Source organism: Triticum urartu, chromosome 7, assembly GCF_003073215.2.
Source record: "Triticum urartu cultivar G1812 chromosome 7, Tu2.1, whole genome shotgun sequence".
Taxonomy (NCBI): Eukaryota; Viridiplantae; Streptophyta; class Magnoliopsida; order Poales; family Poaceae; genus Triticum; species Triticum urartu.
In genome coordinates, this window is record NC_053028.1 from 136,339,524 (window position 1) to 136,364,285 (window position 24,762).

The following is a 24,762-nucleotide window of genomic DNA, read 5'->3' on the forward strand; positions in this document are numbered from 1 at the left end:
CACCGGGTTTTCCTTATAACACTGGCGACTTGTTAGTCAAAACCAGACCGGGTTAATGAACGCCGGCTTATAACTGATCATGTACTGACAACTTGTAGTTGGAAGCCAAGCCGGGTTAAGAACACCGGTTTATCAGAAGATATTATGAACCTCAACGAAGGCGAAAAACTTGACAAATAGAACTTAAGAAAGAACATGCGAGGCTTTATGAGCTGCCAGGCTCCAAATAGAGGCTTTTCATGGGCTGCCAGGCCTCTGAGTTAAACCATTTTACAAAGCCTTTTTTAGATGGACCTCAATCTTTAACCAATCACCGATTTAACTGTGACAAGTTCAGGGTCCATGGGATTGACTTTTCAAACGTTTGATGGGTCATACCAGGTTTACCTGGACGGAGTGACTTACTTAAAAAGGCAGGATAACCCGGGGTTTTAGGTGAATACACCTGGCTTCCAAGCCTAGCTTGATAGCCTATTACAAGGGTTCAAAACTCATTGTTCTTTTGAGAAACAAAGAGCCCCCAGGTAATATGTGAGCTGTGCTCGGTGGTTACCTATGTTTGAGTTGTGCTTAATGCAACAAACTCTCTTTGGCTCCACACAATTTCCTTTTGGCTTAACACCTATCAAGAGGTGTAGCTATGGTGTGACAACAACCAAGCCCCCTAGTGATATCCCTTTGTGGTGTTAAACCGATCAAGAGGTGTAGCTATGGTACGAAAACAACCAAGCCCCCTAGTGATATTCCTTTGTGGTTTCAAACCGATTAAGAGGTGTAGCTATGGTTCAGATATGACCAAGCCCCCTAGTGATTTTCTTTATATTCGTGCAGCTGCAGAGACCGGTTTAACAAAACTCCGCTTTGTCAGTAAAAACTCTTGTAAGCACACACATGATGTAAAAAGAACAGAGACCCCGTTGTATTCGAGGCTCCGGTTTATTATATAATATATACATTGTCATAAATATGTACATATGAAGAGCCTGTGGCTCAAGTATAGTAAGGCCAAAGAAGAGCTATATTCCATGGCCGCTTGGTCTCCTCCTCCGATTTATGTGAGTCTTTGTGCTCTCGAACATCAATGAGGTAGTATGACCCGTTGTGCAGATTCTTGCTGACCACAAAGGGTCCTTCCCAAGGTGGGGATAACTTGTGCATATCAGTCTGATCCTGGATGAGCCGGAGCACCAAATCGCCCTCTTGAAAGGTTCTGGTTTTAACCCGGCGGCTGTGATAACGTCGGAGATCTTGTTGATAAATCGCCGAACGTGCTGCTGCAAGATCACGCTCCTCATCTAACAAGTCCAGTGAGTCCTGATGTGCTGTCTCATTATCAGCTTCAATATAAGCTACCACACGGGGCGAGTCGTGACGTATGTCACTAGGAAGAACTGCCTCCGCTCCATAAACCATGAAGAAAGGCGTGTAACCCGTAGATCTGTTGGGTGTGGTGTTGATGCTCCATAACACAGAAGGTAACTCCTCAACCCAACAACCTGGTGTCCGTTTCAAAGGAACCATAAGCCGGGGCTTAATACCTCTCAAGATTTCTTGATTTGCCCTCTCCGCTTGACCATTAGATTGGAGGTGAGCCACTGATGCTATATCAAGCCGGATGTGCTCACGTTGGCAAAATTCCTCCATCTCTCCCTTTGACAGATTAGTACCATTATCAGTTATAATACTGTGTGGAAAGCCAAACCGGAATATCACCTTTTTGATGAATTGAACCGCCGTGGCCGCATCACACTTACTGACTGGCTCTGCTTCCACCCATTTGGTGAATTTGTCTACTGCCACTAATGAGTGGGTCTTTTTGTCCTTGGAGCGCTTAAAGGGTCCAACCATATCAAGCCCCCAAGTCGCAAACGGCCACGTTATTGGAATCATCCTCAACTCTTGAGCCGGAATATGAGCACAGCGTGTGAATTCTTGACAACCGTCACATCTTTTGACTATATCCTCTGCATCAGCATGAGCTGTTAACCAATAAAAACCGTGGCGAAAAGCTTTAGCTACCAAAGACTTTGAACCAGCGTGGTGACCACAATCCCCTTCATGGATTTCTCGCAAAATCTCACAACCCTCTTGAGGAGAGACACAACGCTAAATTGCCCCTGAGACGCTGTAATGATGTAACTCTCCGTTGAGTATGGTCATCGACTTAGAACGCTGGATTATCTGCCGGGCCGAGGTTTCATCCTCTGGTAACTCACCCCGGTTCATGTAAGCTAGGTATGGGATTGTCCAATCCGGTATGACATGCAAAGCTGCCACCAATTGAGCCTCCGGATCAGGAATAGCCAACTCCTCCTCTGTTGGTACCTTGACCGACGGATTATGCAGCACGTCAAGAAAGACATTTGGTGGGACCGGTTTACGCTGAGAACCAAGGCGGCTTAAAGCGTCTGCCGCTTCGTTCTTTTGTCGGTCTATATGGTCCACCTGATAACCCTTGATGTGACCAGCCACTGTGTCCACCTCTCGTCTATATGCAGCCATGAGTGGGTCCTTAGAATCCCAAGTGCCAGACACCTGTTGAGCCACCAGATCTGAATCCGCAAAGCACTTAACCCGGCTTAAGTTCATCTCCTTAGCCATCCGAAGACCGTGGAGCAAGGTCTCATACTCAGCTGCATTGTTAGTACAAGGGAACATTAAACGGAGGACATAACAAAACTTGTCACCTCGTGGGGAAGTTAGTATGACTCCAGCCCCCGAGCCCTCCAACTGTCTGGATCCATCAAAGTGAATAGTCCAATACGTATTATCTGGCTTTTCCTCTGGTGCCTGCAATTCCGTCCAATCATTGATGAAGTCCACGAGTGCTTGGGATTTAATCGCTGTGCGAGGTATGTATTTGAGCCCATGAGGTCCAAGCTCAATAGCCCAGTTGGCAATCCGGCCAGTTGCTTCTCTGTTTTGAATGATATCTCCCAGAGGGGCTGAACTGACCACTGTGATAGGATGGCCCTGAAAATAATGTTTAAGCTTCCGGCTTGCCATAAACACTCCATACACCAGCTTCTGCCAATGTGGATACCTCTGCTTTGATTCAATGAGCACCTCGCTGATATAATAAACCGGCCGTTGAACCGGTTACTCCTTGCCAGCTTCCTTGTGCTCCACCACAATAGCCACGCTAACAGCTTGGGCATTAGCAGCCACATACAGTAATAACGGCTCTTTATCGATCAGGGCTGCAAGCACAGGCGGTTCAGCTAACTGCCTCTTCAGATCCTCAAACGCTTTATCAGCCGCCTCGCTCCAGACAAAATCATCAGTTTTCTTAGCATCTGATATAAAGGGATAGCCTTCTCCCCAAGACGACTGATAAACCGGCTCAAAGCCGCAATCCGGCCAGCCAAACGTTGAACTTCATTGATACACGCCGGTTTAGCCAAAGATGTAATTGCTGAGATTTTTTCTAGATTAGCCTCAATGCCTCTGTTTGATACCAGAAAACCCAAGAGTTTGCCTGCCGGGACACCAAAGACACACTTTTCCGGATTGAGCATCATCTTGTAAACCCGGAGGTTGTCAAAGGTTTCTCTCAAATCATCTATCAATGTTTCCTCCTTCCTGGATTTTATCACAATATCATCCACATATGCATGAACATTACGCCCAATTTGCTTATGAAGACAATTCTGAACATAGGGCTGATAAGTCGCCTGGGCACTCTTAAGCCGAAAGGGCATGGAGACATAGTAGAAGGCTCCAAAGGGAGTTATGAAAGCTGTCTTCTCCTGGTCCTTAACTGCCATTTTGATCTGATGATAACCAGAATAAGCATCCAAAAAACACAAACGGTCACAACCCATCGTAGCTTCAATGATCTGATCAATACGAGGGAGGGCAAAGGGGTCTGCAGGGCAAGCCTTGTTCAAGTCTGTGTAATCCACACACATACGCCAAGTGCCGTTTTTCTTAAGAACCAACACCGGATTAGCCAACCACTCTGGGTGAAAGACCTCCACGATAAACCCTGCGGCCAACAACCAAGCTACTTCTTCACCAATAGCCTTGCTCCTTTCTTCATTGAAGCGGCGAAGAAACTGCCGGACCGGTTCAAACTTAGGATCAATGTTAAGTGTGTGCTCAGCGAGTTCCCTCGGTACACCTGGCATGTCAGAAGGTTTCCATGCAAAGATGTCCCGGTTCTCACGGATGAACTTGATGAGCGCGCTTTCCTATTTGGGATCTAGGTTAGCATTGATGCTGAACTGCTTGGATGAATCACCAGGAACAAAGTCAACCATCTTAGTATTTGTGGCAGATTTAAATTTCAACGCCAGATCATGTTTCGTAGTTGGCTTTTTCAAAGAAGTCATATCTGCCGGATCAACTTGGTCTTTATAAAACTTCAGCTCCTCCGTGGCACAAACCGACTCAGCATAAGCCGCATTACCTTCCTCACATTCCAAAGCAATCTTTCTATTCCTGTGTACTGTGATGGTCCCCTTATGACCTGGCATTTTAAGATGTAGATAAACATAACACGGCCTCGCCATGAACTTAGCGTAAGTCGTTCGCCCAAACAAAGCGTGATACGGACTTTTGATTTTCACCACCTCAAAAGTCAATGTTTCTGATCTTGAATCATGATCATCTCCAAAAGCCACCTCTAAAGCTATCTTGCCCACTGGATATGCAGACTTACCAGGCACCACACCATGGAAAACGGTGTTTGACAGTTTAAGATTCTTATCTGTCAACCCCATACGACGGAAGGTATCATAATATAGGATGTTGATACTACTTCCCCCATCCATGAGTACCTTAGTGAACTTATATCGCCCAACTTGAGGGGCCACCACTAAGGCCAGATGGCCCGGATTGTCAACCCGGGGCGGGTGATCCTCTCTACTCCACAAAATAGGTTGCTCAGACCAGCGCAAATACTGAGGCACCGCCAGTTCAACAGAGTTCACTACCCTCTTGTGAAGCTTCTGATCATGCTTACACAAGCTAGTGGTGAAGACATGATATTGCCCACTATTCAACTGCTTAGGATTGCTCTGATAACCCGACTGCTGCTGCTGCTGGTTCCCCTGATGGTTGTAACCTCCCTGGTTGCCCTGGTTCCCTTGATTGTTGTGTCCGGTTTGATTGCCTTGAAATCCTGAACCAGAGCTGCCGCCTCCGTGACCCGGCCCGTGGAAACCACCTCCTGAACCGCCGGGCGGGCCATTATCATACTGAAACATATTGGAGTTCTTGAAATATCGCATGATATAACAATCCTTCCAAAGATGCAATGTTGGCTTCTCCTTTGATCCATGCTTTGGACAGGGTTGATCTAACAGGCGCTCCAAATTGGGGCACGAACCTCCGCCCCTCTGGGGCTGCTTTCCCTTATGGCGCTGACCATTCTCCTGAGCATTGGTGTTAGCCACAAAGTCCAAACTGTTGTCGGCCTTGCGCTTACCATTGTTCCCATGGCCTGCCGGATTATGCTGCTGACCCTTGGTGTTGCCGTTCTTTTTCCCTTTCCCCGATTTGTCCTCCTCTGAGTCAGGGTCTTTGGTATTATCTGAATTGGCGTATTTAATCAAAGCGGCCATAAGCGTTGACATATCATTGCAGTGACGTTTGAGCCTTCCTAACTTCTGTTTGAGCGGCAGAAAACGGCAATTGCCCTCCAACATTAGCACTGCGGTATCTGCATTGATATGATCTAATGAATGCAAAATAGCTGAGACCCGCTTTACCCAATGGGTCGTGGACTCCCCATCCTCTTGGACACAAGTGGCTAGATCCACAATTGACATGTGCTGCTTACAAGTATCTTTGAAGTTTTGGATAAACCGGTGCTTCAATTCGGCCCATGATCTGACAGAGTTAGTTGGTAAGCTCTTCAACCAAGTACGAGTCGTTCCTTCCAACATCATGGTGAAGTATTTAGCACATACTGCTTCATCCACATCTAACATCTCCATTGCCATCTCATAGCTTTCAACCCATGCCTCTGGTTGCAGGTCGGCGGTATAATTGGGTACCTTACGAGGTCCTTTCAAATCCTTGGGCAGTCTCACATTACGCAAAGCGGGGGTAAGACACGGCACCCCTAAGGAACTGAATACCACACCTGGCTCTACTGAAGCAGTAGGGTGAACTGGAGTAGGTTGACGGGCTCTGTGCAGAGCTGCTAACTCGGCCTCCCGACGTGCGCGACCATGATCCACCACATCCTGTGCATTAGCACCTCCCCTTGCCGGGTTGTGACCTCACGGCGAATTACGGCGACGTGCGCTGCTTGATACGGCCGGTTCATCCTCAACGTGCCTGCTGTAGCTCCGGCTTGGACGGGGGGTGGAATGAATCCTCTCACAACTGTGCGAATATGCATGCTGCTGGTTTAGAGCTGTTTGAAGGAGATCCCTAGCCCGTCGTGCCTCAATCACAACTGGTGATTCGCCGTCGGTTGGGAGGGTTGCCAATCGTGAAGCGGCGGCCACAATGTTGTCCAACGGGTTGGAATAATGCCCGAGAGGTGTTGGAACATACTGTGGCACAATGTTGTTCTGACGGAGGAGGGTCCGTCGCGCGCGGCTGAACCGGCGCTCCTGTTCCTGCCGCCTCCGTCCGGTTTAATATTGGCTGGTTACTCGTTCCTGCCCCTAGCGTATTGAAGAGATTTCTTGGCTCATAACTCGGCGGGAGATGCGATCGGTATCTTCTTCTCATGACTTCCTCTGAAGCATTCTGATCCAGCCTAAGCCGGTAGGCCTGAGCTTCCAACTCGGCCTGTTCTGTAGCCATCCTAGCGTTCTCTGCTGCTAGGTCCGCTTTAGCCTGAGTTATCTGATCCTTTACCTTTGCGTTCTCCGCGTTGTGCTGATCTCGGGCTGCTGCGTCCACTTCCACGGCCATCAATGTTGCCAAAGCGTCGAACAAGTCAGACAGAACTTGAGCCGGAGGTGGCGCAGAGCTCCCTGCCCCCGCTGGCGTGGCTGTTGCTGAACCGAAGAGCATTGATGCGGCGGTTGATGAGTGGGGTGCTGACTGTGTACCGGCCATGAAGATAGCGGCCCGGTTTGGCAGATCAGGGGAGTCCGGAATACTGTTTCCCTTGGAACCTCAGCTAATCCTGCCATCCTGCAACTGATAGAGCAATTCGGTCTCTCCAGAAGACTCGTCGTCAGAGCAGACGACGGTTTCTCCATCAGATGCCGGTCCGTCCTCATATTCTGCTCCATGGATGACACCTACGAAAACATGCTTTGCCATAGGCTGAACCGGGGAAGGGCTTGCACGCTGAGCCGTCTCGATGATGTCAGTGCAGGTGTCCAGCTTAGGGCCCGGTTTGCCAATCTTGCCGATGAAGACGTGAATCCCACCAAAGGGGACTCGGTACCCGTATTCGATTGAATCAGCCTCGGGGCCCCATCCTGCGTTGTCGATGTAGAGCTTTCCGCGACGACTCTTCGTCATCCGGCCCACAGCGTATCCCTTGAGTCCATCAAAGCTGCCCTTTAAGAACTCAAAACCATTGTGCGATAGCCCCACGATGGGCGCCAACTGTCATGGGTTTGTCACGGCAGATGTCCTCGTGAAAGGACTTAGTCGTGGAGCCATCGCAACGGGTTAGCTTAAAGGGGTTAAACCGGACAAGGGGACACGGGGAGTTTATACTAGTTCGGCCCCTTCGATGAAGGTAAAAGCCTACGTCTAGTTGTGATTGGTATTGCTAGGGTTTCGATGACGAGGGAGCGAATCTGCTTTGACTGGCTCTCGAGTTATTGTGTATCATCCCTAAACCGTTGCCGGGTCGTCCCTTTATATACATAGGTTGACGCCCGCCGGTTTACAGAGTCCCGAAGCCGGATCATAAACATGTCCGGTTCGGTCTCTATACTTCCTATATTACAATGCAAGTTACATAATAAGGTCAGTTTACACCTACAAGCTTTAACTCGCCTTTGGGCCTTGGGCCTTCATAAAGCGCCATCATTCTTACGTCTTCATGGGCTTCTAATCTTCATAAAGTTAATCTGGCTGCTCCTGGCCAGTTTACGTCCAATAGTAATATCCCCAACAGACCCGAAGCGGATGCACGGCCGTAGGGACTTGGTGTGGTAGTGGTGGACTAGCACCAGCGAGGCGGCTCGGGACTACAGCGGCTACTCATACAGAGGTGGAGGCGAGTCAGCGGTGGAGCATGAGTCCACGTCCACATCCTCGAGGGCAGCTCTAAAGTAGTATTTTGTGCTTCATTTGCTTCAATCCGTTGGGAGGAATGTGACTCCACATGATTTTCCAGGGCTTTTGACATTAAGTACACATGGGTTTCCTTTATTTTGCTTGACTGCTAAAACCTAAGAACAATGTGTGTACAGCTCCCTTACACCATCCATGTCTCTCTCTGCTATTACTGCGTCGCTGTCGCCTCAGAATTTATAACCAACAAAAAGTTGCACATCAACCTAATTGGACAGGTCTTATCCACTTGCAGACTTGTGGTACACAGCATCGACTCGGCTTCTTCATCGGACAGAAATCAACCTGGACGGTTTACCTGGTCACTTGCGGAGACATAACAGCAGAAAGTCGAACTCGACGGATTGACCAGTAATGGTGCGGCGGCATATGCAATCCTTTTTGAGCTCAAACTCCGCGAATAAAAATTTCTTCTTGTACATCTCGGTGCACTTGATAGATTACCTGAGGCTGCCACCACAAAGGAAAAAAACATGCGTATCATGGAATCAGCGGATCGCCATGGCTTTTGCAGGCGGCCGCAAAAAATGCAACCCTAAATTTCTTTCATCTCAAATCTCATATATCTCGCGTCAGGTGTTTGCCATGGAGACGATGTAGATCCTTTCAAACCGGTTCTTCTTTATCCGGAGAATTGTGAACTTCTCGATCCCTCGGAGCGATCCCTCCAAGAATTCAACACCACCATGCGCAGGCCCCACGGTGGGCACCAACTGTCGTGGATTTGTCACGATAGATGTCCTAGTGTGAGGAATTGTCGTGAGGCCAACGCAATTAGGTATTAGCCTGAACAGGGTTGATCGGAATCGAGAGACGCGAAGCGGGCGAACACACAAGACAGGGGTTTAGACAGCTTTGGGCCTCGGGAAACATCATCCGGTAATAACCCTACATGTTGTTTGTGTCTAGGTTTCATTATGCTCATGAGGGAGTCGCCGCATAAACCGGCTCTCCTCTGGTTGTGTCTAGCCTTCAAGATTATTCAGCCTGTTCCTCTTGGGGTGCCCTGCCCCTCCTTATATAAGTTGGAGGGGCGGGTTTACATATGGATTCCTAGTAGGATTAGGACTAGTCTATCTTCTATTACAAACCGGATACAAGTCTAGGTCTTGAATCCTTGTAAGGGAAATATTCCTCACGCCTTTGCTCTTAAACCTGCCCACCATCACATGAACTGGCCTACTGGGCCTTGGGCCTTGTCGTCCTCCTGACCCGCCCGTCGGGTCATCAGTGAGTCGCAATGTTCAAGGGGATTTCCCGTAAACCGCCAGGTTCGGGCGGGTCGTCAGTGAGTCACCAAGCTCCAGTGGGGTCATACATCTGGCGGGTTACACTGTGGGGTATATCCCTGACAAGCAGCATTCTTAGATTAACAATGGCAAAATAGTTGTATGGGACATGGGACATGCCAGCACCATGTGCGTCCACACGCATAAATGGGTGATGCAGAGTATGTTGCCAAGCAGCATATCTGCGTTGGTCCCATATTTGTTCTCTTTGAAACTATTTCCTATGTGAGGGCAACAAATCTAGTCCTGCACAAACTACCTGACCCCCCAGTTTCTTTCCTTTTTCAACAAAGAGATCGGTTCCTTACAGATGTGTGTACTGGGTTACCCCCTTTTCCCTTTTCGACCAACAAAGCGGCTGGATAGCCAGTCTATACTACTTTCCCTCCCTCCTTTCCTCATTGAACCACGTCCTAGATTCATGCTCCACCCAACCGCACCCTTCTTTCCTCTTTGAACCAAGACCTAGATTTGACTATAGAATCAAAAAAGATTTGCATGCACCTAGAGCAATGACGGTTTCAAAGAAACTTATACCTTAGGGTCGTCGGGATGTGGCAAGGCGTGCGGCGGGAGGCCGAATCTGCCCACACTATGTACGGCAGTGAGGAAAATGGGGTCGTCCCTCCTGCACAGGCGCTGGGTGAAAGAGAATAGCGCAGCCGGCAGTGGATTGCCTCCCTCGCCGAAGGCGATAGAGTGAACACTGCACCTCCTCCCCTTCCCGGTGCGACAAGATCCGGACGCCTCCTTCACCAGTTGTGAGGGGGGAGAGAGAGACAGAGGCCAACGCAGTCTTGTTTAGATCTGGTGAAGAGGGTGAGAGACTGTGAATATAGCAAACCCTACCAAAGGAACGCTGAGCCTCCAGTGTGTATATATATAGGACTAATTTTCTATACTCCTGGGAGTATGTACTCCCATCTTCAATATACCTTGTAGACGCATTAATTATACCTCTTTATCATTCTCAATATACTTCATTAAATATTCTAGGATACCCCAATACGAGTTTTGAGGAAAAAATATCATTTTGATGTACTTTTTGCAATATACCTTTTTCACATACGAACAAATCGGTATATACGTAAACCTTTAAAAATATGTGGACTCACATAATTTTTTCCATAAAAATCATTTTAAGGTATCTAGTAGTTAATAATGAAGTATATTAAAAATAATAAAAAGGTATAAAAGATTCATCTATGTGGTATATGAGGAGCGGGAGTACGTACTCTCAGGAGTATACAACCATTTTCACACACACACACACACACACACACACATATATATATATATATGTAGTGCGGCGAGAGTGTGGAGAGTGCAAAGCCTAGCGAACAAGCGCTGAGGCTCCAACTTATATAGTATTGTACTACATATATACTGTAGTACGGACTGAGCTCCGGTGCCTTAACTGCACCTGCATTTGGCTGTATGACAGGTGGGCCAGCCACATCTTGGGCCCACCTGTAATACACCCAAAGGTAGGTGCACTAAGTCAATGAAGTTGCGTCCATATAGTACTCGTCTATACTACTAATATATAGTGGAGTGGTTTTCTTATTCTCTCCATAACAATCGTTTTAAATTGTGTAAGTACAAAAGAAACTCTTTATTTAACGTACCAGTGAAGAAAACTACTACTTCCGATGAACTAACGATCCACGCGTCCTGGTCGCACTTCTTGTCCTTCATGTGCGGTACACTACCCTCCCTTAAGTGAACAACCGCACATGCACCAAATTATCGGAAACGTGTGAGAGTATGTACAAATAAAGATCTTTAATTTCAATTATCAGAAAGGTTTGAGAGTATGTACAGTTTGCCCTTTCTCAATAATTATGGTTTGTTGTGTTCGGCCTAAACTTGGTCAAACTTTACAAAGTTTGACTTCTGTAAAATCTAATATGCGGAGTAAATAAAAATGTAGGGCTACTACGTCCATCCGGGTTTTTAGTCCACGCCATTTTTTTAATCAAAGTTAATAGCTAGACAAATAAAATTATAGGGGAGCTGAACACAAAGTTGTGAGAAGGCTTAGAAATTAATACAAAACTTATGCTCTTAGTACCAACGTCGATTCTTCTTCGAGGAAACATTTAGTTCATAGCCAATTGTGTGATAAAATTGCACCAACATGAAATACGACTGCGTCTCCAACACAACCAAGGTGAACTGATGAAGGATATCATCTTTGTGGGTAACAAGCAAAGATCACTGATGGAAGACAGCTTGTTTTTCATTGAAAATCGATCAGCTTCACAAACCGATGCAACCATGAGGCGCAACCATGAGCATCGATAGGTCATCGTGGTGATGCATCATCCATTTGGCATCAAGTTTGGGTGAGGCACCTATGAAGTTCGACAAATCCTCACGGTGGTCTATTTATTCTCAGTAATCAAGCTCGAGGAAGAAAGAACCACATGGCAGAGGACAGTGAGGCGGAACAACAACGGCCATCCAATTTTGTGCAGTTCCACTAAAATTGAGGAAGACATGCCCGGGTATGGAGATACGCATTGCTGTTTGCAAAAATATAAAAAAGGGATATAGTGTTGTTACTTTGTTTTGGCGGTGGTACAAGATTAACAGCAACATCTCAATTGTCAATAAGAATTAATGAAAATTACACCAACAAATAGAAGCATCATGATTATCTTGATGGGAACTAAACCAGGATACCCGAGAAAAAAAGCATTTCTTCATTTAACCAGTGATAGTATTAGATTAGCAGCAGCAATAGGAGCATATGGACAATGACCGCACAACCACCATGTACTTTTTGTCGAAACAACAAGTATACCTCCACCAAGGCATAAACCAGGACAACTTTTCGAGTGGCATTTCCTCTATAATAGTAGGTGATGTTGGACCAGCCGATGAACCCTAGCTACTGTACATGGGGAGCTGGGGAGTAGTCACATAGAAGAAAACCCGCATGCAGCGAACTGGGGAGCTCGACCAGTACAAGAAGTTATACCTCAGGTGGGTGAGATGTCGCTTAGGTGGGCGGGTGGGATCTGCCCACACGACGGCAGCAAACAAGGGCACGGAGGACCTTCGTCCGCGCCAGCGTCAGCTCCGAGAGGACGGTGCGCATCGGCTTCCTCCATCGCCGACGGCGACAACGTCAATGCTGCACCTCCTCACCTCCCACAGCGGACGGGATTCGGCCGGATCTCTGACCACTAGTGAGGACAGAGATAGAGTGGACACTGTCATCTTATTTTGATATGGTGAGGGTGAGAGAGCGAGACGCGAGAAACCCTATCAAACAAGAGGCTATATATACAATGGTGTAAAAAATCTCTACATAGCTGTGGTTTTAAATAGAATATGCGTGTTCCCATAAAAAAGAAATGAAAACTGGCGGACAATTTTTTAACGTACCAAGAAAGAAAACTCGATAAAAAACACGCCCCCGCTTCCAGGTCGCGAGAGTCATCACGCACACACACATAGACATAGACATGCATATCCGTGTTTACGTAAAATTCCATCTCCATCTCCAATCATATTTGTCCAACTGGCACATTATTTACATTGTTAATTATATACGCAGCAATATTAACATACAGCATCTCTTATTTGCAGGCGTCTGGACCGCTGCCACGCCCGCTCATGACCAACCCGAACCCTCTTCATCACCCGCGCATGCTTCCCGCCTGAAACGGTCAGTGCCGTATTCATGCCCGGCCAGAGCGGACGTGGCCTCCCACTGGCGCCGGCATTGAAGCGGCACACCAAGCGAGAGAGCATCGCCCATGCCGCTTCCCGGTGCACGCGACTGCTCCGCGTTCAAAGGTCGCAATAGCCGGCCACAAAACCAACAAAAAGGTGCACATCAACCTAATTGGACAGGTCTTATCCACTTGCAGACTTGTGGTACACAGCATCGACTCGGCTTCTTCATCGGACAGAAATCAACCTGGACGGTTTACCTGGTCACTTGCGGAGACATAACAGCAGAAAGTCGAACTCGACGGATTGACCAGTAATGGTGCGGCGGCATATGCAATCCTTTTCGAGCACAAACTCCGCGAATAAAAATTTCTTCTTGTACATCTCGGTGCACTTGATAGATTACCTGAGGCTGCCACCACAAAGGAAAAAACACGCGTATCATGGAATCAGTGGATCGCCATGGCTTTTGCAGGCGGCCGCAAAAAATGCAACCCTAAATTTCTTTCATCTCAAATCTCATATATCTCGCGTCAGGTGTTTGCCATGGAGACGATGTAGATCCTTTCAAACCGGTTCTTCTTTATCCGGAAAATTGCGAACTTCTCGATCCCTTGGAGCGATCCCTCCAAGAATTCAACACCACCATGCGCAGGCCCCACGGTGGGCACCAACTATCATGGATTTGTCATGATAGATGTCCTAGTGTGAGGACTTGTCGTGAGGCCAACGCAATTAGGTAGTAGCCTGAACGGGGTTGATCGGAATCGAGAGACGTGAAGCGGGCGAACACACAAGACAGGGGTTTAGACAGCTTTGGGCCTTGGGAAACATCATCCGGTAATAACCCTACATGTTGTTTGTGGCTAGGTTTCATTATGCTCATGAGGGAGTCGCCGCATAAACCGGCTCTCCTCTGGTTGTGTCTAGCCTTCAAGATTATTCAGCCTGTTCCTCTTGGGGTGCCCTGCCCCTCCTTATATAAGTTGGAGGGGCGGGTTTACATATGGATTCCTAGTAGGATTAGGACTAGTCTATCTTCTATTACAAACCGGATACAAGTCCGGGTCTTGACTCCTTGTAAGGGAAATATTCCTCACGCCTTTGCTCTTAAAGCTGCCCACCATCACATGAACTGGCCTACTGGGCCTTGGGCCTTGTCGTCCGTCTGACCCGCCCGTCGGGTCATTAGTGAGTCGCAATGTTCAAGCGGATTTCCCGTAAACCACCAGGTTCGGGCGGGTCGTCAGTGAGTCACCAAGCTCCAGTGGGGTCATACATCCGGCGGGTTACACTGTGGGGTATATCCCCGACAAGCAGCATTCTTAGATTAACAATGGCAAAATAGTTGTATGGGACATGGGACATGCCAGCACCATGTGCGTCCACATGCATAAATGGGTGATGCAGAGTATGTTGCCAAGCAGCATATCTGTGTTGGTCCCATATTTGTTCTCTTTGAAACTATTTCCTATGTGAGGGCAACAAATCTAGTCCTGCACAAACTACTTGACCCCCCAGTTTCTTTCCTTTTTCAACAAAGAGATCGGTTCCTTACAGATGTGTGTACTGGGTTACCCCCTTTTCCCTTTTCGACCAACAAAGCGGCTGGATAGCGAGTCTATACTACTTTCCCTTCCTCCTTTCCTCATTGAACCACGTCCTAGATTCATGCTCCACCCAACCGTACCCTTCTTTCCTCTTTGAACCAAGACCAAGATTTGACGATAGAATCAAAAAAGATCTGCATGCACCTAGAGCAATGACGGTTTCAAAGAAACTTATACCTTAGGGTCGTCGAGATGTGGCAAGGCGTGCGGCGGGAGGCCGAATCTGCCCACACTATGTACGGTAGTGAGGAAGATGGGGTCGTCCCTCCCGCACAGGCGCTGGGTGAAAGAGAATAGCGCAGCCGGCAGTGGATTGCCTTCCTCGCCGAAGGCGATAGAGTGAACACTGCACCTCCTCCCCTTCCCGGTGCGACGAGATCCGGACGCCTCCTTCACCAGTTGTGAGGGGGGAGAGAGACAGAGGCCAACGCAGTCTTGTTTAGATCTGGTGAAGAGGGTGAGAGACTGTGAATATAGCAAACCCTACCAAAGGAACGCTGAGCCTCCAGTGTGTGTATATATAGGACTAAGTTTCTATACTCCCGGGAGTATGTACTCCCATCTTCAATATACCTTGTAGACGCATTAATTATACCTCTTTATCATTCTCAATATACTTCAGTAAATATTCTAGGATACCCCAATACGAGTTTTGAGGAAAAAATATCATTTTGATGTACTTTTTGCAATATACCTTTTTCACATACGAACAAATGAGTATATACGTAAACCTTTAAAAATATGTAGACTCACATAATTTTTTTCATGAAAACCATTTTAAGGTATCTAGTAGTTAATAATAAAGAGATATAAAAGATTCATCTATGTGGTATATGAGGAGCGGGAGTACGTACTCTCAGGAGTATACAACCATTTTCATACACACACACACACACACACATATATATATATATATATATGTAATGCGGCGAGAGTGTGGAGAGTGCAAAGCCTAGCGAACAAGCGCTGAGGCTTCAACTTATATAGTACTGTACTACATATATACTGTAGTACGGACTGAGCTCCGGTGCCTTAACTGCACCTGCATTTGGCTGTATGACAGGTGGGCCAGCCACATGTTGGGCCCACCTGTAATACACCCAAAGGTAGGTGCACTAAGTAAATGAAGCTGCGTCCATATAGTACTCGTCTATACTACTAATATATAGTGGAGTGGTTTTCTTATTATCTCCATAACAATCGTTTTAAATTGTGTAAGTACGAAAGAAACTCTTTATTTAACGTACCAGTGAAGAAAACTACTACTTCTGATGAACTAACAATCCACGCATCCTGGTCGCACTTCTTGTCCTTCATGTGCGGTACACTACCCTCCCTTAAGTGAACAACCGCACATGCGCCAAATTATCGGAAACGTGTGAGAGTATGTACAAATAGAGAACTTTAATTTCAATTATCAGAAAGGTTTGAGAGTATGTACAGTTTGCCCTCTCTCAATAATTATGGTTTGTTGTGTTCGGCCTAAACTTGGTCAAACTTTACAAAGTTTGACTTCTGTAAAATCTAATATGCGGAGTAAATAAAAATGTAGGGCTACGACGTCCATCCGGGTTTTTAGTCCACACCATTTTTTTAATCAAAGTTAATAGCTGGACAAATAAAATTATAGGGGAGCTGAACACAAAGTTGTGAGAAGGCTTAGAAATTAATACAAAACTTATGCTCTTAGTACCAACGTCGATTCTTCTTCAAGGAAACATTTAGGTCATAGCCAATTGTGTGATAAAATTGCACCAACGTGAAATACGACTGCGTCTCCAACACAACCAAGGTGAACTGATGAAGGATATCATCTTTGTGGGTAACAAGCAAAGAGGACTGATGGAAGACGGCTTGTTTTTCATTGAAAATCAATCAGCTTCACAAACCGATGCAACCATGAGGCGCAACCATGAGCATCGATAGGTCATCGTGGTGATGCATCATCCATTTGGCATCAAGTTTGGGTGAGGCACCTATGAAGTTCGACAAATCCTCGCTGTGGTCTATTTATTCTCAGTAATCAAGCTCGGGGAAGAAAGAACCACATGGCAGAGGACAGTGAGGCGAAACAACAATGGCCATCCAATTTTGTGCAGTTCCACTAAAATTGAGGAAGACATGCCCGGGTATGGAGATACGCATTGCTGTTTGCAAAAATATAAAGAAGGGATATAGTGTTGTTACTTTGTTTTGGCGGTGGTACAAGATTAACAGCAACATCTCAATTGTCAATAAGAATTAATGAAAATTACACCAACAAATAGAAGCATCATGATTATCTTGATGGGAACTAAACCAGGATACCCGAGAAAAAAAGCATTTCTTCATTTAACCAGTGATAGTATTAGATTAGCAGCAGCAATAGGAGCATATGGACAATGACCGCACAACCACCATGTACTTTTTGTCGAAACAACAAGTATACCTCCACCGAGGCATAAACCAGGACAACTTTTCGAGTGGCATTTCCTCTATAATAGTAGGTGATGTTGGACCAGTCGACGAACCCTAGCTACTGTACATGAGGAGCTGGGGAGTAGTCACATAGAAGAAAACCCGCATGCAGCGACCTGGGGAGCTCGACCAGTACAAGAAGTTATACCTCAGGTGGGTGAGATGTCGCTTAGGCGGGCGGGCGGGATCTGCCCACACGACGGCAGCGAACAAGGGCACGGAGGACCTTCGTCCACGCCAGCGTCGGCTCCGAGAGGACGGTGCGCATCGGCTTCCTCCATCGCCGATGACGACAACGTCAATGCTGCACCTCCTTACCTCCCACAGCGGACGGGATTCACCTCCTCACCTCCCACAGCGGACGGGATTCGGCCGGATCTGTGACCACCAGTGAGGACAGAGATAGAGTGGACACTGTCATCTTATTTTGATATGGTGAGGGTGAGAGAGCAACGCGAGAAACCCTATCAAACAAGAGGCTATATATACAATGGTGTAAAAAATCTCTACATAGCTGTGGTTTTAAATAGAATATGTTTGTCCCATAAAAAAGAAACGGAAAACTTGCGGAAAATTTTTTAACGTACCAAGAAAGAAAACTCGATAAAAAAACATGCCCCGCTTCCAGGTCGCGAGAGTCATCACGCACACACACATAGACATAGACATGCATATCCGTGTTTACGTAAAATTCCATCTCCATCTCCAATCATTGTTAACATTATACGCAGCAATATTAACATACAGCATCTCTTATTTGCAGGCGTCTGGACCGCTGCCACGCCCGCTCCTGACCAACCCGAACACTCTTCATCACCCGCGCATGCTTCCCGCCCGAAATGGTCAGTGCCGTATTCATGCCCGGCCAGAGCGGACGTGGCCTCCCACTAGCGCCGGCATTGAAGCGGCACACCAACCGAGAGAGCATCGCCCACGCCGCTTCCCGGTGCACGCGACTGCTCCGCGTTCAAAGGTCGGAATTGCCGGCCACAACACATGCATGTAAAAAGTTCTTGGGAGTCTGTGCAATATCTAGTTGTCCTCCCCCAACTCGTCAATCTCTTCCAGTAGTGCTAGTACTCCATGGCGCGATCCATCGACAAGCAGGCGATAAAGTTATCGTACACTTGGTTTGCGGTGAGTGGCATGCCGAGCGACCATGTGGGGTTGAGCCGTGGAGGAGGGTGAGACACGAACGCGACAAACGAGATTTAAACGTTGGTTTTGCTCGATGGCGCGATCCAACAAAACGAAGCGTTGATTTCTCTCCGTTTCCATTTTTTCTCCGAAAAAACGGAAACTTTCCACTCCATTTTCATTCCTACTCCAAGGTTGCCCCGTTACAACACTCCATCAAATACAAAGGAAAACTAGCACGCATGTTGATGCATCTCAATGATTCACAGATCTGTCGGCATTCTGGGAACGGGGGTCCCCAGACTTGCCTGCCTGCGGCCCACGGCGTGGTGCTACCTCTTGGGAATTGCGTTGGTTTTCCCCGAAGAGGAAGGGATGATGCAGCAAAGTAGCGTAAGTATTTCCCTCAGTTTTTGAGAACCAAGGTATCAATCCAGTAGGAGGCTATGCGCGAGCCCCTCGTACCTGCACAAAACAAATAAATCCTCGCAACCAACGCGATAAGGGGTTGTCAATCCCTACTCTGCCACTTACGAGAGTGAGATCTGATAGATATGATAAGATAATATTTTTGGTGTTTTTATGATAAATATGCAAAGTAAAATAAAGGCAAAGGAAATAACTAAGTATTGGAAGATTAATATGATGAGATAGACCCGGGGGCCATAGGTTTCACTAGTGGCTTCTCTCAAGAGCATAAGTATTCTACGGTGGGTGAACGAATTACTATTGAGCAATTGACAGAATTGAGCATAGTTATGAGAATATCTAGGTATGATCATGTATATAGGCATCATGTCCGAGACAAGTAGACCGACTCCTACCTGCATCTACTACTATTACTCCACTCATCGATCGCTATCCAGCATGCATCTAGAGTATTAAGCTAATGAAAACAGAGTAACGCCTTAAGCAAGATGACATGATGTAGAGGGATAAACTCATGCAATATGATGAAAACCCCATCTTGTTATCCTCGATGGCAACAATACAATACGTGCCTTGCTGCCCCTACTGTCACTGGGAAAGGACACCACAAGATTGAACCCAAAGCTAAGCACTTCTCGCATTGCAAGAAAGATCAATCTAGTAGGCCAAACCAAACTAATAATTCAAAGAGACTTGAAAAGATAACCAATCATACATAAAAGAATTCAGAGAAGATTCAAATATTGTTCATAGATAGACTTGATCATAAACCCACAATTCATTGGTCTCAACAAACACACCGCAAAAAGAAGATTACATCAAATAGATCTCCACAAGAGAGGGGGAGAACATTGTATTGAGATCCAAAAAGAGAGAAGAAGCCATCTAGCTAATAACTATGGACCCCAAAGGTTTGAGGTGAACTACTCACACTTCATCTGAGGGGCTATGGTGATGATGTAGAAGCCCTCCGTGATCGATGCCCCCTCCGGTGGAGCTCCGGAACAGGCCCCAAGATGGGATCTCGTGGATACAGAAAGTTACGGCGGTGGAATTAGGGTTTTGGCTCCGTATCTGATCATTTGGGGGTACATAGGTATATATAGGAGGAAGGAGTACATCGGTGGAGCAACAGGGGGCCCACAAGGGTGGAGGGCACGCCTAGGGGGGTAGGTGCGCCCCCTACCTTGCGGCCTCCTCTTTTGTGTCTTGACGTAGGGTCCAAGTCTCCTGGATCATGTTCAGTGAGAAAATCACGTTCCCGAAGGTTTCATTCCGTTTCGACTCCGTTTGATATTCCTTTTCTTCGAAACCCTAAAATAGGCGAAAACAGCAATTCTGGGCTGGGCCTCCGGTTAGTAGGTTAGTCCCAAAAATAATATAAAAGTGGATAATAAAGCCCAATAATGTCCAAAACAGTAGATAATATAGCATGGAGCAATCAAAAATTATAGATACGTTGGAGACGTATCAAGCATCCCCAAGCTTAATTCCTGCTCGTCCTCGAGTAGGTAAATGATAAAAACAGAATTTTTGATGCGGAGTGCTACTTGGCATAATTTTAATGTAATTCTTATTAATTGTGGTATGAATATTCAGATCCGAAAGATTCAAGATAAAAGTTCATATTGACATAAAAATAATAATACTTCAAGCATACTAACAAAGCAATTATGTCTTCTCAAAATAACATGGCCAAAGAAAGTTCATCCCTACAAAATCATATAGTTTAGTCATGCTCCATTTTCGTCACACAAGAATGCTCTCATCATGCACAACCCCGATGACAAGCCAAGCAATTGTTTCATACCTTAAAAATCTCAAACCTATAAACTTTCATGCAATATATGAGCGCGAGCCATGGACATAGCACTATGGGTGGAATAGAATATGATGATGGGGGTTATGTGGAGAAGACAAAAAGGGAGAAAGTCTCACATCAACGAGGCAAATCAATGGGCTATGGAGATGCCCACCGATTGATATTAATGCAAGGAGTAGGGATTGCCATGCAACGGATGCACTAGAGCTATAAATGTATGAAAGCTCAACAAAAGAAACTAAGTGGGTGTGCATCCAACTTGCTTGCTCACGAAGACCTGGGGCACTTGAGGAGGCCCATTGTTGGAATATACAAGCCAAGTTCTATAATGAAAATTTCCCACTAGTATATGAAAGTGACAGAACAAGAGACTCTCTATCATGAAGGTTATGGTGCTACTTTGAAGCACAAGTGTGGCAAAGGATAGTAACATTGTCTCTTCTCTCTTTTTCTCTCATTTTTTTTATTTAGGCCTTTTTTTATATGGCCTTTCTCTTTTTTTCCTCACTTGGGACAATGCTCTAGAAAATGATGATCATCACACTTCTATTTATTTACAACTCAATGATTACAACTCGATGCTAGAACAAAAGATGACTCTATATGAATGCCTCCGGCAGTGTACTGGGATATGCAATGAACCAAGAGTGACATGTGTGAAAGAATTATGAACGGTGGCTTTGCCACAAATACTATGTCAACTACATGATCATGCTAAGCAATATGACAATGATGAATGTGTCATAATAAACGGAATGGTGGAAAGTTGCATGGCAATATATCTCGGAATGGCTATGGAAATGCCATAATAGGTAGGTATGGTGGCAGTTTTGAGGAAGATATAAGGAGGTTTATGTGTGAAGTGTCTCATATCACGGGGTTTGGATGCACCGGCGAAGTTTGCACCAACTCTCAATGTGAGAAAGGGCAATGCACGGTACCGAAGAGGCTAGCAATGATGGAAGGATGAGAGTGTGTATAATCCATGGACTCGACAATAGTCATAAAGAACTCACATACTTATTGCAAAAATCTACAAGTCATCAAAAACCTCGGCACTATGCGCATGCTCCTAGGGGGATAGATTGGTAGGAAAATACCATCACTCGTCCCCGACCGCCACTCATAAGGAAGACAATCAAAAAACACCTCATGTTTCAAATTTGTTACACAATGTTTACCATACGTGCATGCTACGGGACTTGAAAACTTCAACACAAGAACTTCTCAAATTCACAACTACTCAACTAGCACGACTTTGATATTATTAACTCCATATCTCAAAACAATCGTCAAGCATCAAACGTCTCTTAGTATTCAAAACACTCCTAGGAAATTTTTTACTAATCTTGAATACCTAGCATATTAGGATTATTTAAGCAAATTAACATGCTATTTAAGACTCTAAAAATAATCTAAGTGAAGCATGAGAGATCTATAGTTTCTATAAAACAAATCTACCACCGTGCTCTAAAATATATAAGTGAAGTACTAGAGCAAACTATATAACTCAAATGATATAAGTGAAGCACATAGAGTATTCTAACCAATTACAAACCATGTATGGATCTCTCAAAAGGTGTGTACAGCAAGGATGATTGTGGTAAAGTAACAAATAAAGACTCAAATAAGACAAGACGCTCCAAGGAAAACACATATCATGTGGTGAATAAAAATATAGCTCCAAGTAAAGTTACCGATAGAAGTAGACGAAAAGAGGGGATGCCTTCCGGGGCATCCCCAAGCTTTGGATTTTAGGTGTCCTTAGATTATCTTGGGGGTGTAATGGGAATCCCCAAGCTTAGTCTCTTGCCACTCCTTGTTCCATAATCCATCAAATCTTTACCCAAAACTTGAAAACTTCACAACACAAAACTTAAAGTAGAAAATCTCGTGAGCTCCATTAGCGAAAGAAAACAAAAGACCACTTCAAGGTACTGTAATAAACTCATTCTTTATTTATATTGGTGTTAAACCTACTGTATTCCAACTTCTCTATGGTTTATAAACTATTTTACTAGCCATAGATTCATCAAAATAAGCAAACAACACACGAAAAACAGAATCTGTCAAAAACAAAACAGTCTGTAGTAATCTGTAGCTAGCGCAAGATCTGGAACCCAAAAAATTCTAAAATAAATTTCTGGACGTGAGGAATTTATCTATTAATCATATACAAAAATAATTAACTAAATAGCACTTTCCAAATAAAAATGGCAGCAGTTCTCGTGAGCGCTAAAGTTTCCGTTTTTTACAGCAAGATTAACAAGAGTTCCCCCAAGTCTTCCCAACGGTTCTACTTGGCACAAACACTAATTAAACACAAAAACACAACCTAGACAGAGTCTAAAAAAATTATTTACTACTAAATAGGAGCAAAAATCAAGGAATAAAAATAAAATTGGGTTGCCTCCCAACAAGCGCTATCGTTTAACGCCCTAGCTAGGCATAAAAAGCAAGGATAGATCTAGGTATTGCAATCTTTGGTAGGCAATCCATAAGTGGATCTCATAATAGATTCATAAGGTAATTTAATTTTCTTTCTAGGAAAGTTTTCCATGCCTTTCCTTAACGGAAATTGGAATCTAATATTTCCTTCCTTCATATCAATAATTGCACCAATCGTTCTAAGGAAAGGTCTACCAAGAATAATAGGACATGAAGGATTGCAATCTATGTCAAGAACAATAAAATCTATGGGCACATAATTCCTATTTGCAACAATAAGAACATCATTAATTCTTCCCATAGGTTTCTTAATAGTGGAATCCGCAAGGTGCAAGCTTTGAGAGCAATCATCAAAATCACGGAAACCTAACAAACCACACAAAGTTTTTGGAATCGTGGAAACACTAGCACCCAAATCACACAAAGCATAGCATTCATGATCTTTAATTTTAATTTTAATAATTGGTTCCCACTCATCATAAAGTTTTCTAGGGATAGAAACTTCCAATTCAAGTTTTTCTTCATAAGATTGCATCAAGGCATCGACGATATGTTTAGTGAATGCTTTATTTTGACTATAAGCATGAGGAGAATTTAGCACGGATTGCAACAAGGAAATACAATCAATCAAAGAGCAATTTTCATAATTAAATTCCTTGAAATCCAAAATAGTGGGTTTAGCAACATCTAGGGTTTTAATTTCCTCGATCCCACTTTCATCAATTTTAGCATCAAGATCTAAAAACTCCGAATTCTTGGAATGCCTTCTAGGTAAAGGTGGATCATATTCAGTCCCATAATTATTAAGATTCATATTGAAAAACAAAGATTTAATAGGGGACACATCAATAACTTTTAGATCTTCATCTTTATTTTCATAGGAACTAGAAGAACACGCTCTTATAACGGCATCTTTCTTAGCATGCATTCTAGCGGTTCTTTCTTTGCACTCATCAACGGAAATTCTCATGGCTTTGAGAGACTCATTGATATCATGCTTAGGTGGAATAGATCTAAGTTTCAAAGAATCAACATCAAGAGAAATTCTATCAACGTTCCTAGCCAACTCATCAATCTTAAGCAATTTTTCTTCATTCAAAGCATTAAAATTCTTTTGTGAAGTAATAAATTCTTTAATATTAGATTCAAAATCAGAGGGCATCTTATTATAATTTCCATAAGAATTGTTGTAGGAATTACCATAATTATTACAGGGATTACTAGGATAAGGCCTAAGATTAAAATTTCCTCTATACGCGTTGTTACCAAAATTATTCCTACCAACAAAATTCACATCCATAGATTCATTATTATTCTCAATCAAAGTAGACAAGGGCATATCATTTGGATCAGAAGAAACACTTTTACTAGCAAATAATTTCATAAGTTCATCCATCTTTCCACTCAAGACATTAATTTCTTCTATCGCATGCACCTTTTTATTAGTAGATCTTTCAGTATGCCATTGAGAATAATTAACCATAATATTATCTAGGATTTTAGCAGCTTCTCCTAAAGTGATTTCCATAAAAGTGCCTCCCGTGGCCGAATCTAAAAGATTTCTAGAAGCAAAATTCAATCCGGCATAAAAAATTGTATAATCATCCACAAATTCAAACCATGAGTAGGGCAATTACGTATCATTAATTTCATCCTCTCC